This window comes from Poecilia formosa, unplaced genomic scaffold, assembly GCF_000485575.1.
Source record: "Poecilia formosa unplaced genomic scaffold, Poecilia_formosa-5.1.2 Scaffold93, whole genome shotgun sequence".
In the NCBI taxonomy this organism is placed as follows: Eukaryota; Metazoa; Chordata; class Actinopteri; order Cyprinodontiformes; family Poeciliidae; genus Poecilia; species Poecilia formosa.
Window position 1 is genome coordinate 1,989,150 of NW_006800032.1, and position 19,525 is coordinate 2,008,674.

At 39.6% G+C, this 19,525-nt stretch overlaps 1 long non-coding RNA gene across 1 annotated transcript; it reads left to right on the forward strand.

Annotated features, from left to right (window-relative positions):
- The first annotated feature begins 13,307 nt into the window (after positions 1–13,307).
- On the forward strand, positions 13,308–15,917 carry LOC103142121 (uncharacterized). Its single transcript, XR_476656.2, has 3 exons — positions 13,308–13,915; positions 14,348–14,378; positions 14,839–15,917. It is a non-coding gene; the product is annotated as an uncharacterized LOC103142121 (long non-coding RNA).
- Positions 15,918–19,525: the final 3,608 nt, after the last annotated feature.

Below are 19,525 nucleotides of genomic sequence, written 5' to 3' on the forward strand. Positions count from 1 at the left end.
TAGGTACAATTCACTTCATAAAAAGTCTCATCCCTGTAGGAACCCGGTAAGTATCACTATAGACACATTTATGACTTTTTCACCAAAACCCAAACATGATTTTGACTTCCAGGATGTCAAATACAAACCAGTGTCCGTAACGTCTCTGAATCGCACTCATCTCTCAGGTGTAGTTCGAAAGCAAGGCCAAACGTGGCTCCAGAGGAATGCTGTAGGGGGCAGGGGCCATCAGCCCAGCCCTGCTTGACCTCAACGACTCTGTGCAGCAGGCAGATAGACCTTCACCCTGTAATCCCACCACAACAGGGAGCAGCGGGGACGGCTCTGGTAGCTCGGCCTCTTGAAAGAGAAGAAATTCCCTGCAGGGACGGACTCCAATAAAATGCCTTTGTTCCCCAGGGAGCGCTACATCTTAGGTCCTCATCAATGCTCTGGTTTGGGATTTCAAGAGAAACTAAATACCCCGTGGCTGCGTTTGCCTCATGCTCTGAGTGAAGGGGAAGATTAGAGTGTGTAGATTTATTAGGCTGCTCAGAGAGTTCTTACTGAGTTTATTAAGGGAGAGCTGAGTGATAACTTGTTAAAGAGCCAAGGCGCAGGACGACGCCGAGTTCACTTCCGTCCCTTAGATTCAGGATTTTTACGAGTGCTGCGGTCGTGTTGGGAACATTTAATTTAAAGCAGTTTTTAGTCTTATAAAAGGAGAACCATTCTGCTTATTCCTCGTGTGAAAAAAACCATCACACATTTTTAAAGGCTGACACAAAAGGCTTTGGACGCCTGAAGTGAATTATTTTGTTTTTCATCCAATATTGTCAGTTGTGCATCCCAGCCTTTAGAGTTGGCCTTTAGGGTTGGTGTTGGTCCAGTACACACACACTATCTTGTTGCTTTTGTTCAAATAAACACCATAGAGAGTAAAGGCTCTCCCATATATCACTCAAAGCCAAACAGTCGATGAGCGGTCAAGCAGAGACACATCTCTAAGTTTCAGATCAGCAGAGTTTGAGACCCAGGGTGTATAAGGATCAGTCAGTTACCAGTGTTTCATTGGGTCGCTGTAGGTTTGTATGAGCCCTGGTGGTTGGATGGTGCAATTGCCCAGCATGTGCTGGGTACTTATAACAACGTGATTCATGATTACATAACTTGTGGGGTCGTCAGTTCCAACATCTGGTCACAGTGACGCCCTTACTTTCCTCAGTTGTACGATATGACCGCTATGTCTCACGCTAGCCCAAAATATCACCATGATCAAATCTGTCATTTGTAGAGAAACATTTAGGGTCTCATCAAAGGGACGTCTGTCTCACGCGGATCAAGATGATGTCAACGTGAAGAGGTACAGCGGACCCCAGCATTCAAGGGGGTTAGGATCAGCGAACATCCAAAATCCATGAATTCTCGAGACTCCGTCTAAATACATTTATTTCTGCCTATTTTAGTAGTTCAAACACCAAATATGCCTTAATACACTCAATGAAAACTGTCTCAGCAGTAGTGAAGAAGCTACCGAATAAGCTAATATCCACAGCCTCCCAGCCAGTCATCCATCCGTTATCATCCACTTATCCCAGGACCACTTGGGTCAGCTCCTCCGGAGGAATCCCAAGGCATTTCCAGGGCAACCATGAGTCTTCCTCAGGGTCTCCTGGACCACTTCACCAGGAAAGCCAAGGATACGATGACAGAGTCGACCAAACCAGCGGCCTATCGGTTCGATCTCATTGTGGCAGTTTTAACAATTACGTTAATTATTTCAGCTGCATTTTGGGAGGTTAGGTGAATGTCGTCGCTAAAACAGTAAATCAAGACTGAACGTTTCTCAACTCAACGTCGTCCACTGCAAAGACCTACGGATGTCCTTTCTGAATCACCAAACACAGTGAATGTTTGCTGAGGACACAGCAAACACGAAACGTATTCAGACGTATGAAACGGTGCAGGTAGCTTGGCATTCGGTTTTATAAACTAACCCTGCTTTAAAAGTTTCCCCAACGTTCTCCCTGATGTTTCGGCTGTGTCCCTTGATCTTCGCGTCACTGTTTGTTTCTTAACAAAACTCGGTTGTGAGGCTTTCATATTAAAGTTTTAGAGAATTTTCTTTTTCTCGTCTCTTGTTTTCCAGTGTCACCGAAGCAGCTGGAGTCACGAATAAAGAGCGACGTGGAATAAAAATCTCAACAGTTTCCAGCTGTCAGATCTCTGTTTGCATGCTTGCATTGGCCAGTGTACACACAGTTTCACAAATCAAAGGTGGAACTTGTCCTATTGCTAGTTTCTGTGCTCAGACGCTTCCCAGTTTGTAGTTTTTTCACATTTCAGTCCTTTAACAGTTCAGATGATCGAACCACATTCAATCATCTGTTGTTCAAAGTCTAAAACACAGAACTGATCAATTCTGCACTGAACAGAGACCCCCCTTAAAAAACAGCTCAAGATTCGCAAAAGGAATGTTTTTTAACCTTTTTTGGTAACGAGAACACACTAAAATAAAAAATAAGGAAAAGTAAAATCCACTGGACTTAATTACTCTACACTAATTAGAGAGGCTTTAAAATACAGGTTGGGATTTATGAAACCGGTCACCTTAGTTCTGAAGCCAAAGAAATTGTGGTTTTAACTTTTCCCAAATCTCTTGCTGAAATCTCATCCCATCTCATTCTTGTGAACCAGCATCTCTGGATGCATGTCAGCCATTTGCAGTAAATCACAGTGGGTCCGGACTGTTCGTTCTACGTTCATTCGTAATATGACAGACTTCTTCAGTGTCCAGCACACATGCGCATTATGCATGGAGACGTGATCTGACTCTTTTGCACATTTCTTGGATTTATTTGTAATGAAAACACATTATTTTCTGTTACAGTCTTGTATAGTACATTATTATTATTATTATTATTTATTCCCACTGCTACTACTGTTATTGTCATTGCAATTTAGTTTTTTCTATATTGTTTTGAACACTTGAAGAACTTTTTCTTGCATGAGTCTTTACACCTGAAGCTACTGTAACACCTGAATATCCGCTCTGCATGACAGTAAACACTGTTTCTATTCTACTCTATCCATCTTACAATAAAACAAAAACAATCTGGGTGTAAACAAATATAATCTGTTTATTTCCATATTATAAAAACAGCAATGAATTTAAAACCCTTAATGTTGACTGAAAGGGGAAACAAATAATGTAAAACACAAAATGTGTCATTTCAGTAATATACATTCAAATGATTTTAATCAACAGTCAATCCAGTTTAAGACTTAGTCAAAATTATTATTTGATAGAAAACAAAAATCCTCTTTCCCCACATAGCACGAATAGCTTCGTAATAACAGTAGATGTGCTTCCAACCGTTCATTTCTTTTTTGAGGTCACTCAGAAGTCAAAAAGCGTTGCACACCATTTTTGCTATGCAAACCCAATAAACATAATGGTAGTCGTTTAAAGTCTTTGTTTGGACTAAATTATTAGGTGCTAACAACTGCTCCCGTTTGACTCATGTCACGTTTTTATTCTTTACAATAAAATTTCTCCCTGCAGGCAGAACGACAAATAATCACGACATACGTAATTGTGTATTATTATAGAAAATTGTGACTTCCCCCCTTTTTTTGGATGCGATTTTTAAAGTATGTTTGGTTTCGTCTCCTTGGAGACGACTGAGGGGCTTCTGCAGGTGAATGCAGTTTTTCTTTTTTTTCTTTTTTAAATCAGATTCTGAGTTTCAGTAGGCAAGCAGCTGAAACCGTCTAATTATCACCTCTTCCTCTTTGGTAAAGAGCTCAGAAGAGCAGAGAGGAGTTTCGTTTGCCAGCAGGAATTGCAATAATATTTGTTCTGCTGCCGCCGCATTAGCCCTGCAAGTCTGAATCCGCTCGGCTCGTTTATCTCTCTATCACAGGCTGACAGTGGTCTAAGCTTCATTAAGCCGAAAGGACAAACACAGAGGAAACTACCATAAAAAACTGCCAGATTGCATTTGTTAATGATTCGTCATATGGACCTGTTTACATCTAATGAATAGATCAGCTTGTGAAAGAGGGGAGGCCACCAGGAGAACAATAGCGAGAGTAAATATTTGATCCATCTTTCATCTACTCAGTGTCCAGCTGTCAGTCCGAGTGGAGGATGGCGGGACGGGGGGGATTCGGAACATTGCGTGCCGTGAGCGTATAACTACTCAGAAACAGCTTGTGTGAGAAATGAAATATGGTTTTAATTGGAGTCTAAATGTTTATTCCTATATGGAAGACACATCAAAGCCACGGCCGAGGCTCTGTGTACAGCTGCGGTCGCTATCAGAGACGGCTAATAGTGTTTACCTTCAGCTGATGAGCAAATTTTCATTGTTGAATCCTTCAAGCAAACAAACACATCTTGTTCAATGGCTGTCTGTCAGCGGGGGGGTGTCTCGGCAGCCACTTTTCATTACTCGGCTCGGTTTCCGCTGAGGAGGGGGGGGGACACTTGTAGAGTCCAGATATTGGGCCCACAGGAGCCGGTTAGCTGGGAGCATCGGTGAGTCGTGGCGGCCTCGGCCTGCAGCGGAAACCGAGCCGGATCGCTCAGAAACAAACCGCTTTTGTTCTGTTCAGCATCACTTTAAATTAGGCTCTGTTCTTCATTCTGGGCTACAATGAAAGTCTTCCAAACCTCCTGTGGTAGTTAGCTGAACGAGCACACACTTAAACATTATTTTCAATTGTACTATAAGATTAATATTTATTTTAAGTTAGAAGGATACACATTCTTGATCCAATTTGAATGAATAAAAATGTCTCATCCATTTTATTCAACACAATTTATCACAATGACTTCTGCTCAGAAGCAACACAACGTGAGAGGACAGTGTCTTCAACCAGTGTAAACTGTTTTACAATGAATATTTGCCTTGAAAACACACAAGAGAGGTCAGTGTATCCCACTTCCACCTCACACGGTGCAACACGGGATCCAGAAACCTGAGCCAGTTCTCACTCCCGCCTTTTTCTTTCAGTTATTTTTAGTGTTAACTTAAAAACCCCTGTTTACTTTACTCTTGGAGACATATTAATAAAAAGGTAACACAACTTACTACTCTGTCAGTTTATTGTTCACAAATTCACACATTTAAGTTCAAAATCTAAAACTTGCAAGATTTATCTGATGTAAAGAGTAGAAGTGAGGAGACACAATTAAATGCTTTCTTCTATTTTTTAGACATACAATGTGAGTCAATAGAACCTCATTTTACTGAAGCTACAGCTGCTCTTTTGCAGGATGTGTCAGTTTTGCACATCTGGAAAATTACCTTTTTTTTTGGAAGAACAAGGAGATAGTCTGTAAATCATTAATTCTTATTTGAATTTAGGCCCAGACTTTGACTGGGCCATCCTAACACCTGCTTTACCATTTCATTGTAACTCTATTGTCCCTGTCCTGCAGGAAGGTAAACATTTGCCCCGGTCTCGACTCTTTATCAGCCTGTAACAGGTTCAAGTATTGCCCCTGTATGAAGCTCAAACCATCTTCCTACCGTAGCCATTTAAACATGGGCATAGTATCTTTAGGTTGTGACGTGCCACACTTTTCAGATTATTAGACGCAAAAAGATAATAGTGAAAAGCCTGCTATAATTTTCCTTCCTCTTTATAATTGTGTTTCTTTTGGGTGTGTTTTGCGTAAAAATCACTACAAAATACCTTGAAGTTTATGTGCGATGTGATAAATTGTGGGAAAGTTCAAAAGAGTCTGAATACTTTTTTTCCCCCAGCCATGGAAATTGAAATGTAAAAGTTTTGAAAACAAGAAATCAATTTAAAAACAGGATTTCTTGAATGTATTTTGACTCTCGTGTCTTTGCAACTGCAATGTGAGTCACATGAAGAAACGACAGTAAGCTAGCGTCCAGGCATTAAGCAACAAAGTGTTTTAACTACTATTATTTTAATGTCACAGTACATTTTGTTCTCCCTCAGCCTGGGCCTTTATAATGTGCGCAGGGTGTGGTTTTACTCTGTCGGGTTCAAAAGTTAATGGATGTCCTGAAAAATATGTAATCATGCTTTGCTTTGAAAACCCTTGTTCTGTTTCTGCTTTATTCCCACCATCCTGGGTAATTCCTAAAATTAAAATGACAGAAAATATAAATTAACCACCCAGTAAAATTACAGGATCTGCCTTTTGGAGTCGCTGCTGATAGCTGTCTGAAGGGTCCTCTTCATGTTTTGTCCAGAATGTGTCTTCCGTTAAAATGCAGCATTATCTGACCACACTCCACTGCTCTACTGTGTGATTTGGGCAAATGTATGATTTCTTTAAATGGTGTGTGCTTCAAGGGGTGCATTTTATCCAATGGAAGAAACTATCAAAGTCACATTTACATTAAGAATTATTGAGAGTCAATCCAGACGAAATCTGATTAATAAATAAACTATCTTTATGATTATATTATAGTTATCTATGTCTGTCGTAACTGCAAACCTTAAGAGAAACAAATTACTTTCTTTCTATGCATTCCCACGTGCCACTTATTTGTTGAATACTCAGTTTATTCGCATAGCATCTCTTATAACTAATGTTGTTCCAATACACTTTACAGGGCAAACGTGTAAAGTGAATATTCAGAAACATAAAGTCCTTTCCGTCCAATTATGTAGACCGATTCCTACCATGTGTGTTGGTAGAATAAAAAAACAAACAGATTTAGCGGCTCTAAAAATGTTATAAATAATGAGAAATTTGTGGAACATAATGTCCTTTCATGCCTTCAAAGTTTGTGATTAAAATAGTGCGTGTATGCTGGGGTCAACAGCGTGGAGTGCCTTAATTTTACAGTGACATCACCAATCATTTTTCTTTTCTCTTAACTGACCATCTGGGAATTAAATTTGAAATCCTCTGAGTGTCCCTAATTGGCCACCATTATAGGTATTCCCCAAATTAATCCTAAACTAAGTCATGCCATCACTTTTGATTTCAAGCATCTGGCATCTCGAGGTGAGTGACTCTTCAACAGCACAGAGGAAAATGTTGATACATGGAATTTGTGAGCTGAAAAAGTTTTTGTCTAAAAACTGCAGCACACTGACTTTTGTAGCAATCATTTTATTTATTCAAAATGAAGGAGCTGAGTCGTTCTTTACCGAATGCATCACAAGTTAGACGAGCAATAGAGTGATGGTCTGTAATATCTGGTTGCATAGCAACCGACTAACCCAACCAGAGGCAGTATTAGCCATGTCCACTGATTTTCATAGGTCATCAGATAAGTGACGATGAATTTATGGTTAGTTTATGTTACATATATAGCAAAAAAAACATCTATTTTGGAAATAAAATATATATATATTTTATATTTATATATATTTACATCTGCTAAATTTTAATTAAATGTTGATACATTTAAATAACTGCCTATTTATAAAAATTTTTCACCTCTGTATCCAGAGCGGTTAGATTGGTTAGGGTTTTTTTGTTTTTTGTTTTTTTCTCGGTTGTTTCACTCTGTGCTGAACTGGCCTCAGCTGGGTTCACGTAAAAAGCTTCGCCTACTGGACCCATTAAATTACCCCGCTGGGTTATTACAAAGTCTGAATACTTTCTGTGAGAACTCATATGAAAGAACGAGTAGATTCAATCTCAAAACATACTTCAGGAAGGTAATTGCATTTTTGTATGACAAAATAAGTTGAGCTAAACCTAACAGTGCGATATTTTTACAACAACTGTGTCACGGCAATTATCTGAGTAATTTATTGCACTCGTTTTATTAAGTAAATACTTGAAGAAGTGTATTGCTCAGAGTGTGTGTCAGTCGCTGACGCAGTTAAAAGAGAGGAAAAAAATAAAACATGCAAAAGAAATGTTGATTTATTAATTAGCTTGAACCTGTAATTATCACACACACATCATACTATTGGCATTCCTTCAAGAAGTAAGGAGACGTCCAAATACGAAACGGGAACAGCTTATCAAATGTTTGTTAGTTTGTCCTGAAGGTTTTACAATTAATATAATATCTGATGATGGGGTGAGCGGGTTTGGATTAGATTTAAAAACATCAGGGCTTCATCAGTTCCCAGCAAGCACTGGTTGTGGCTCACCACATTGTCAGTGAGGCAGAGACAGTTTCGCCTGAGAAACCGTCATGTCACACAAATCAATACAGCCACATTGCTCCAGAAATACCAAGAAAAACCACCAACCCAGCGCAGTTTGTCATCTTCTACAAAACTTTAAGCTGCATTATGTGAGAAGAAAGTCAAATGATTGACGCAGGAAAAGCTCTATTTTCAACCTTATTTCATCTTTTCAGCTTTGTTTGTTTTGGGGTGAAATAATAAGGATGCAGGTTTGAACGTGCTAAAGATTAGAAAGGAAGAGCGCCTGAACTTGTATTGGCAAGGTGTGCAAACAGCAGCAGTGGTGGTACGGGGATGTAAACTTCTGTGTTTGACGAGACTTTTTAAAGAACGGTGGATATTCAGAGGCCTGAGGGAAATGGGCCACTGGGTCTTGTCAGATTTGCAAACCAGGGAAGCAGGAAGTCATGGAAGACTAATTTAAAGCTGGTACTAAAAATATATATATCTTATTTCTTCTTTTGTTTCCTACACTTAATAAATATAACAAGTTAAATGGTAGATTTTCTTCTTTAAAAAAATAAAGCACTGCTTGAAGTGGTTAAAGAGGCTACAGATCCCAACGCTGCTGTCCAAAGTTAGACTCCAGTCTTTGGTTCCTTTTTTGTTTTACCTCCTTTTTTTCTGTCAGTTTGCTGTCGTAAAAAAGCCACTGGTGCCAAAAAAATTATTTGAAACCCCCACAAAACATTCGATGCGCTGCGTTAGTGGAGAGGCCTCGTCTTTGATGCAGCAGTCAGCGGTTTGAGTAAAAAGCTCAATGATCTTTCCACTTTTCTCACAACTCACTTTGCTGTCTCGCAAATAAAGGCCATCAGAGCTAATAAAACTATAAAAACACAGAGAAGTTTTCCCTCTGAATTTGTCTTTTTAAATATGCTTACAAGAAGTTGAAGACAGATTGCCAAAATAAGAACTACAATAACAATCTCATGAAATCAGCAAACTTTAATAAATGAATAAACACGCAGCATCCAACTGAGTAAACCGCATAAAAAAAAATCATTTACAGATCTTAAAACCCAAACGACTGACGATCGTCTATTTTTTTTAAAGCATCGACAGATTAGAAATCGCGTCTCTCCTTCTCCGTGCAGCTTGGACATTTGTTAGACCTCATGGCATAAGCCGAGTTCGTACGTTTCCCCAGAACTGTAGTTATTTCCAGGGAGAATGTGGAGAACCACAAGAACGCTCTGATTACAATTTGTAGTCATATCTCAATTTGTCAGTCCACTTAAAAAGAAATTCCAAAGTGAAAATGACATGAAAGACATGAATTTCACCAAACATGGCTGTGGTTGAGTAAATATAATTTGCACGCTGACAGATTATTTCTGTTGCACGAGTTATTAATGATCCGGCGGGTTCAGAAATCTCAATCAGGGGGTTTAGCATACATCCCACGGATGTACACTGTACAAATAATTTTGAACCGTACGTGATGTATTATTCTTATTATTTCATTTCAGCCCCAGGCGTCTTCTGGGAGCAGAAGGTGCAACTGATTAATGTTTCTCCTGACTCTGTGAACATGTGTTTTAGCGATCCTCCTTGGGCAGCGGCTGCATGCAGTAAACTGGACTGTTTGTCCGACTAACGTTGGATTATGATGGACGAGGGAAGTGTGGGTGTCATTAGGCTACTACAAGAACTTTAAATATACACTGGAAAGTCACTGATAAAGAAAAAAAGAAACACAATCCTCATCTATACATTCAGCTGATGCTCAGCTTTTAGTTTTATGAAAGTATCACGAGTACGTTGGCGAACGTGTGCAAAAACGGCTAGTTTGCGCCGTGAAAGGTGAAATTGTAACGGTTAATTTTCATCCTGAACTGAATTTGTACGTGAGAGTCTGAGAGAAATCACACCAAGAAAATACATAAAACAGCCTTTTTCTTGTTTAGCGAAATTAAGTCAAAGGTGATTTGATTTTTTTTATACTGTTTTTAGCGACTTTATGTGTTTATCATGTTAACTTTATCACATTAGAAGCTCTCTTAAGGCCCAAAATGCTTTGGAAATAGCGTATATCTCACCAAGACAAATTCTTACATTTTTTTTTTCCTAAAAAGTACTTTATGTGAAATATATGACAGTCTTCCTACCCCCTGTTTCATGACAGCAAATGACTGAATGTTCGTATTTTTTATTTCTTGCTGGCAGGCGGTAAGCAGACAGAGTTCAGCAAAGGGGATTAGAGCTGCTATCAGGCAGACGGGGCCAGGAGGGTCCACAGGAAATGATCACGGCCTCATGCAGGCAGGTTAGGGGCCAGAGTCACCAGACCAGCTGCTGCAACCAGGAGAACAAGAGGAGAAACGCTGAGAAGAGAAATAACATAAACGCTTAAGAAGTCACAAAAGGAAAACCTTGACACAGTGGGAGAGGAAAAGTTGGTTTAAAGAAGGAAGGAACTATGGTAAATACTGGAATCCTTTTCAAGCACATGACATACATCTACTGGGGAGCCTAATGTTGAGGTTTGACCCCTTGATTTATTAAGTTTCCTTGTTCTGGAGGTTTCTTGGGGTCAGGCAGAGGGTAGTGGTTCATAAGTGCTGATAAATCTCTCCGGTTTGGCTGCTCACACACATTGCTCAGGCATGTGGAGACAGAGGAAGTAAACCAGTTTGATTCCTCGGCACATCACTCCCCGTGCAGCCGAGGTGTTTTCTGACTCACTGAGCTTTCATGAGCAGCGGCCAGCCCCCGGAGGACGGGAACCGCTTCCTGCAGGAGGAATCGGGCTCAGTGTTGGACCGGCGTGTGCAAAGTGTTTCCACCCCTTCAGCTTTTGACCACACACCAACCAGAAACGCTGACTATCTCGTAGATATTTAATGACAAAACACAAATGGTGCTCTGATTTGATGACGCCAAACCTATGGCAGGAAGCTAACACAATCCCCACCATCATACATGGTAGTGGTAGCATGGTAGTGGTAGCATACTATGGGAATGTGTTTCTTTACAGGGAAGCATACACCAATAGCTTCAGTGGAATGGTTTGGACCAATGCATACAAATTTCTTAATACAGGTTTAATCTAAATATTAATTGTAATTAAAGTTTTTAGTGATTGACTATTCTTTCACGTTTGGTTTAAATGTTGTCTCATTAAGTAATCAAATTAATTTACTTTAATGTTCTACAAAAATGATGCAGAATGTAAAGATCCAGTTGTACAAAGATAACTAAGAGGTTTATTTTAAGCGAGGGGGCGGAGCCTATTCAAACTTAGCCTTGCAAGTTCATCCATAGCTCTGAGTTTTTCAGTTTTCAAGAAATTCCTTTGAGCACAACATATATACATATACATAAATAATAAAAATATAAAACTGATACCGGGTCACAACACATGATGTGTCATTGACGTGTGTCATCAGTCAAAATTTAACAGTTTTGTGATTCAACGTTAATTACTAAATTACCAAAGGAAGAACTAATGTTTATGATTAGATCTTTAGGGTCCCTCAATGGTTACTATATAAACAAAATATTATAAGTAGCTTTAAATAATGTTATACTGGTAATTTGCTTAATGTGGTTATGTTAGTTTACCTTAAAATAGTACTATTATATGAAGAAATTTCTGCAAGCTAAACCGTTTTTGGTAAAGACTGATAAATGTGTTTGCTACAAAGTTACCACAGCTAAACCTGCTTGGTTCCATCTATGTGTAAAAACTAGAATGGTTCGAGGCAACGTGTTCGCATGCAGTTTTCTAGTAAAGTCAACAAACACGGGTTAAGAGTGTATGGTCTAGTCAAAGTTCAAACCAAAATCTAAATTAGAATCAGTAGCTTTAAAATCGTACCGTTCTGAGATACCTTCCATCAAATCTGACTGAAACTAAGCTATTTTGTAAAGAAGAGTTGGCAAAACAACTTTAGTTTAAAGCTGAAAGTAACATACCCAAAATACCCATAAGCTGAGTCAGGGGGCAACGTAGAAATGCACAGCACATTTTTTCAGATTAAAATGTGCAAATGAATTCGAAGGCCCATTTTTCTACGCTGATACGAGCAATAAAAGTGAAAACTTTTATCCCGGAAATTGAGAAGTTTGCCCTCGACCTGTTTAAATTTAACTCAGTAGGCAACACTCAGAGCAGCTTAGCACAAGCTGACTATCATCTATCAAAACAAGAGCAGAAAATAACAAACAGAGAGGGAACCTGAGATTCCAGACATGCATGCAGGATCCCCTCAAGACGGGTCTGAATCAAAAAGCCACACAGTCACAACGTGGCCCCCCTTCAACTTCCACAAATGCGGCACATCTATCACACTGACAAGATAGTTGATAATTTCTTCCTCCACACCCTCAGGTCAACAGTTTAAGCTCGCAACTTAAAGTGTCGTTGGAAATAATTAGCCTCCTTCTTTATTCTGAGCGGTGCCACAGCTAACCGGCCTTAGCAAAGCCCCAGGTGTCGTTTGGCAGAGACCAAAGGACAAATCTGAGAGCTATTGAGGTCGCGGCGTTTTCCAGAATTAGGCGCCCGAGAAAGATTCCCCGGAACCTTCTTCCCGTAATCTATTTACCTTCGGCAACAATCTCTAACTGGCAGTTAGGAAAGAATGGCTCCCATTGCCAAGGTCTCAGACACAGATGTTTGAATCTAATTTAAAGCCTAGAAGGAATGCAGACTGACAAAGCTGAAGCTGAAACGGTACAGAGGGGCGTTCAGGAACGTGTACCGTACTCACGATAACAACTCGCCCCTTTTTGTAGCCCTGTTGACGAATTCAAAGGCCGAAGAACCGGTTCCCCTTTCCTTTCAGCGTTCTAAACAATCCTCTGTTTGTCATCTCTGGATCAGCATCTGCTGTAGTTGTTTAAATGGCATCACCGCTTTGACCTCCGACCGGTTTGTAAACTTTACCAGTGTGTGTTTGACCAGACAGCTCCTCTCTGACCAGGACAGGCTCAGCAGTCTAAATACGAAGTCAACCCAATTCGGTCTGATAGACTCAAGGCGTATCTGTGAAATATCACTGGGATGACTGGTTTCGAGAGCCATGCCACAGTCCTCATCAAAGCGCTCTCAGGAACGCCAGCCAAAACAGAGCCGGGCTCACAGCTGCAGCTAGTTGGGGAGTTGGCTTGATTTAATCTGAGCTAAACATGATCTGATTTAGAGTTAATTTGGCCCTGGTGTGGCTGAAGTTTGGTACGACAGTCGAGCCGACAAGGAAAAGTGACCTTTGACGAGGTAAAGAACTTCGCAAAGGTCTTTAAAGGGATAAAAGCGCACTCCTGTCTGCAGCTGCAAACAAAAAGCAGGTACAACACTTTAGTCTCATCTCCCAGAGAAGCACTCAACGTTTAAGTGGAGCCTCCACATTAGCAGTTCACCCCTGGCCCTGCGTCCACCTGTCACGGCGGAGCAGTGATCGAAACGTGCTGGCACGAGAGCACACAGGAAATCCCTCCAACAAAACACCCGACAGGCTGGAATGTTGGCACCGTGTTGGTACACAAATCAAACGGCCTGTTCGACTCAGACTGAGCTCAGCGGCAGCCATGTGACACCAAGAGGAATGCTGGAGTGTGGTGTCGGGTCGGAGGGGGTCAGCCAGACGTGTGTGTGTTTGGAGTACACAGGTGGAGAACCAACAAGTTTAGCAGAGGTTTTTAAAAGGGGGGATTTGGGGAGCAGCTGAGGCCGAGGTGCTAATTCCAAACTGTTCAGCCGGAGAGAAGTGTGAAGGTCTCAGTGTTGAGGACGCCAGCTAAATCTGAAACTCGGTGTCCTTAATGTCTAGAATATTAACCAGTAAGTAATATAATATCATTTTGCATTGTTTTGTCAGAAAAATTCTGTTAAATTGTTGGTTAAAACCAGTTAAGTCAGTTATTTTGCTAGCCTAGCATGTACAGTAAAAAAGTTATAATATCTGTAACAAGACTTTTTCAATCATTTGAATCTGAATAACAAAATTCATACATTAAACAGAGTGAAGCCTAAAATTATTCATAGCCCTTACAAATTTACATTTTAAGTTATTTTTTACTCAAAACAAAACATTTAATGATCTACTTTAAAATATGTATTTATCAAGAGAAAAATATTTATGGGCATTAAAGCCCTTAAATCCTTTAGCAAGCTAGCGTTGCCAAATAGCATGCTAACTAGCATTGGTGATGGACTCCAAATCTCTGAGGCTGTCCTCCTTGCCATTTCCCTAATCTTTTGCTGTCTCCACAGATTTTCTATCAGATTAAGTCAAGAATCTGTCGTAAGTGTACACTTTGTAAACTACAGTTTTTTTTCCATTAATTTTTGATGTAAGTGAATGCTAAACTAAGCTAGCGCTAGCTTGTGCTAGCTACTCAGCAAACACAACCCAGTGCTAGCTTAGGGATGCCAAATAAAATGTCTCTATGTAATTTTAAGTGAATAAACTCATTCATTATTATGAACTAAAGTCCTTAATTCAACCCCACTGATGGAGTTTGCTATAGTGAATCATTTTAACATCTTACCTTTTAGTTTTTCACTTTGGCGCAGAAGAACATTGATGTTTGATCAGATCTGTGTGCTGTTTTATTTCACATAATGCTTCTGTGAAGTTAAACATTAATTACTATATATTTAGGATAGTGCAATGCTGCATTATTTGTTGAGGAAAATGTTCTTTGTCATCCTTATCGTTTCAAATGAAAAAAAAAGGTAACATTTTTATTCTATTGTTCTAGTTTTATTCAACAGCATTAAGAGCTGTCATCAGAAAGGATCTGCTGGAAGCCAAGTGTGTTCCTCTGGAATCTCAGATCGCGGGATGCTGAACCAGCACAGCTGTGAATTGTGTTGAGCTGCGGAGTGAAGATTGTGATGCAAATGCTTCAGGGAGCAGAGTCGTGAAGGAATGCACCGCTGTCCAATCCTCCCAGCTATGCTGTGTTTTCTGCTGCAGATCAGGGTGGAAAGGAGATGAAAGAGAAAAGAAATCTGCCATGAATCTGCAGCGGGCATGCAGCACGGAGAACCGGGGATTCTGCTGCTCTGGACACGACTGTCACTTTTAGAGCATACTTAGGTGTTAAAGAACATCCTGAAAAGCGTGTCGTTTGCCCCGCTTGTGTTTATAAAAACCTCTTTGGAGAGAAAATGGAGGACGAGGTGACGTTTTACCTGCAGGGACATTCATGTCTCAGTGCTGAGCGACAGCAGCGACTGGCTCAGCGCAGAGCAAGAACAAAAACGTGTCATCCTCTGAGCCGTGCTGCAGTTTGAATTGTTTTAACTCGGGCGCAGAGATCTGTGACAATACCCCGACATGACCCATTAGAAGGAATCTCTCTCTCTCACACACACATGCACACACACACCAAGGGCTCCTGCACCTTTCAGTAATGCAAGACTCTGAAAAAAGGACAAATGTTTATTTCCCTTCTGGAGATCTAATGAGATCATTAGTTCCTGCCACCTCCAGCATCCTGCACACATGCACCGCTCCGTGCTTCTGCTTGGCCTCAGCTCAAAAACAAAAGATGTAAATATTAGGATTTGGCCATTAAGAACGAGTTGGAAATGTGGAAAGAGCAGCAGGGCCACGAGAGGGGGAAGAAGGACAAGTGAGGAGAACCGGGAGCTGTGGCAGAAAATCTGAGATATCCACAATTTTTTACTTCTCAGCTCTCAATAATGATGAGCTGTGGGACAAAATGTTACCTTCACCTATTCAATACTCGCATATTCAATATCCACAGTATACTTATGATTGCTATTCTCATATGCAATTGTTAAAAAAAAAAAAGTAAAATAAGCCAATAAGGAAGGTGGCAGTGTCTTTCCTCAGTAATTTGTATGAATGATTTGTATATTTCAACACTGACAGTTGCAGTAAAAAACAAAGACAAAAAAAAAACAAGCTTCCATGCAGCTCACCACGTGTATCTATAGTTTTGTTACATGTCTTAACAAAATTTGGGTTACTAATAATATGAATTAATTGAAGATCTAATTAACGATTAAAGACAAATTGTGATATCAAGACTGTTAAATGCTGAAAGGAATTTTAAAAAATGTTTTTTGTACATAAAGACATCAAATCACAGTGGTTTTGTTGAGAAGTGAAGAAATCTGTTGCAATCCTAACAGCTAATGAGATAGACAAACTTGTTTAAGATAAACATTTGGAGTTGAAAACGACTCAAACAGAAAAAGTATATATCTGTGTGATACAGTTAGAGGATGATGATGCCCTACAGGCCTTCGTTGCTGCTGAACAACTCCCTCGTTATGAAGAAAATGCTGAATAAATTTTGCAGTGAGTTGCCATTACTGTAACTTTGGCTGGATCAGGACGAATGCACAGGACTAAACTTAGCAAAATGTTGAGAGTCAATGGTAATTATTTTTTATTTTTCTCCCTCAGACATTAACATTTTCTGTTTGATGTGCTTAAATCACCTAAAGCAGCCGATTTGTCAGGATTTACTCACTTTTCCTACAAACTCACATCTGTTCACCACTACTAAAGAAACTCATTCTGATAATGAGCTTAACCTCACCTCGCTTTAGAAAACCCAAGCTATCCCTTTAAAAATACCCCTATAACCACTCGATTGCATTTTGTTTTTGCTTTTTTTCCCCCTACCTTTAATGGCTACCCTGTCGTTTAATTTAGAGCATTGATCGGGACAATTACATGAGCTAATGCGGGGCAGTAAATGCCCCCGGGTTCCCCGGCTGCTCCGGTGCGTTCACACTTTCCAGCTGCTCGGTTATCATTTCATCAAGAGGTCCAAACAAGACCACACAGACTGCTGCGAAATGTTTTAGTGCAGGTTTAATGAGAGCTCTTCCAGGAGTATTTATCACTACAAGATTCTGTGACCGCACACATTAAAATGTTTATTGGTGGATGAAACAAGTTCCTCCCGCCATGATGTATGCCGAGTTGGACGGAGGGAGTCTGAGCGTTGCCTGCTCCCATCTTGGTAGCGTAGATTCAGATGCCCCGGCTGAAGGTTTTTATTGCACAGCGGGGAACCAAACCAAACGCATGAACTTTATACAAATGTGCGCATCAACATCGTGATTGCCCATTTTTCTACACCCTATATGAGGGTATTTACAAAGGGGGAAGGATGGGAATGCACCTCACTCGGAAAACTGCAAAGTATTCGTGTTTTTCTCAAGTTATTTTCACTCCATATGAGGAGATGGAAAAGTTAAACATTAGTTAAACGTAAAGAAGTAAAATATATATATATTTAAAAAAAAAAAAAACAAGAATTTCACAGACCGGGATCCTTCATATTATAGCTTCTTTTTCTTTCTTAGACGCATTTTAAATTTGAGCAATTTCAGCAATGTGCTTCAGAAAAGCTGTTTTTGATTTTCCCAGCATCATATAAATCACCCAAGAATCACTTAAAGCTTCCTGGTGCGTCTCAGTTTATGAACGTAATTTCACCACAATTTTTTCAGCTTTTTTTTATTGTGTCAGTTTGTTTTTGTTTTTGTTTTTTTTATCTGCTTATTTGTGTTTTTCAAAATACTTTATAGTGCAGAACTTAACTGGGAAAGTTCAGATCCAAAGTCTGAAACACACAACAAACTGAGCTCTTCTCTGTTTTAACAAGTTCTAAGGTAATTTTATTTATGTAGCACATTTTTAGCAACAAGGCAATTTAAAGTGCTTTACGTGAATTAAAAGGAAATACAACCAAAATAACAAACCAAAGGAAAGAGCAAAAAAAAAAGAAGAATCTAATAATGCTGATCCAAAGTATATAAATTAGATACAAGTGGAGCTGTGCTTGATGAGCAGTCACTGTCAAATTATGCTAAAAGAGAAAGAAAATTCACTGTTTCATTTTACAGACTCTTTATAAGTCTGGCTTCACGTGTGGACTTGGGCCCAGAGCCAGAACAAGAGTCTCCAAACTCCATTAGCATTTCTCTGAAATTGCGATCAATCGGCTTTTTCATTCTCCAGTTAACATCTTGTTTCATGAGTAGACAGCCATGAATGAATTAAACAGATGAGGGATATTGTTTTTTTTCCTGCATGAAAGATATTGAAGCAATAATTAAAAACCCACCTGTGATAAAGTGCTAAAAGAAAATAAATTAAATTGCTCTTACATTTTGACATATTTTAATTCTGGTTTAATTTTAGAAGTTGGATCATTAGAACCGACTCTGTTGTTGCAAAACTCAAAGAAATCCTCCCTCTTTTCATCTGTACAGCAGGGAACAGAAAATATGTTTATGCAGGTATGAATAATTAATCATGACTGAGATTTATGAAGCAGAATGATGTCATCAGTCTAACGACGAGACAGTGTGTTTATGTGCAGAAACATTGCTGAACATTGTGACGATGACATGTTCGACCACATGACGTCCTCAGAGGCGTCCTGAAAACAACGTGGGCTGCACAGACATAACATAATGCTAAATTAAATAAGAAAATAACGTTGACAGGAGCAGCTCTCAGTTCTGGTTGGGTGTGATTTTTTTATTCCTAAGCCATGACAGCAAACGGTTACAAAGGAAGTCCAACATGTCTCTAATGCTTCCTCAAGGCAGACTCACGTTTCAAATAAAACAAATTACAAATAAGCTTACGTGAAATCAATCATGAAAACCTCCTAAAAATATGTCAGAAGAAAAACCTGATTTGTTTTAAAATGAAAAACTATGTGAATTGTGCTTTAAATTCACTTTGATTAAGTTAATTTGATGATATATGTTATAATTTCTGACATTAGTAGTAGTAGTGGTAGTAAAAGAACATTTAATCCCAGTATTTCAATGCAATTTCTATTTTATTTTGTGGGTAATTGCCCTTTCAGCACTTGAAGCATTTATAGGTTCTATATGTTCTACTGAGGTAATTAAATAAATTTTTAATGCACTCTAAAAACCTTTCGTAACTCAATATCCCTCTGTTTTGATGGAAATCAGTTCAGCCTGTATGGAAACAGACGGAACCAGAACCAGAACGAAGGTTTCGGATTGACAGAACGTGTAAAATATGTCAGCGCCTTGGGTGTTTACCTGGAGCTCGAAACCTTTCAGCAGCTGCTCCACATTCAGGAGCAGCTTATCGATGCTGGCACATTGTTTCCTGCTCGATGTTCTCGGAGAGTGGAAAAAAAAAAAAGGAAAAACCTTTATTTTTCCCACAACACAGCTCCTTTATTCAGAAAAGTCACAAATCAAGTGTGCGCTTCAAGCATGGCTAATAGCACAAAATGGCTCTGCTTGCTGCCTATCGCGCTCGAATAAAATGGAATTACCTCACCGAGGCTGAGAAATATGGAAGCAATTAAATCAAGGGGGTAATCTGGCCACTGTTCAGATGTAGCCCGATGTTAGAAACGGTCGAGAGAATGAGATAAATATACGAGCCGGGTCTATTCCTTT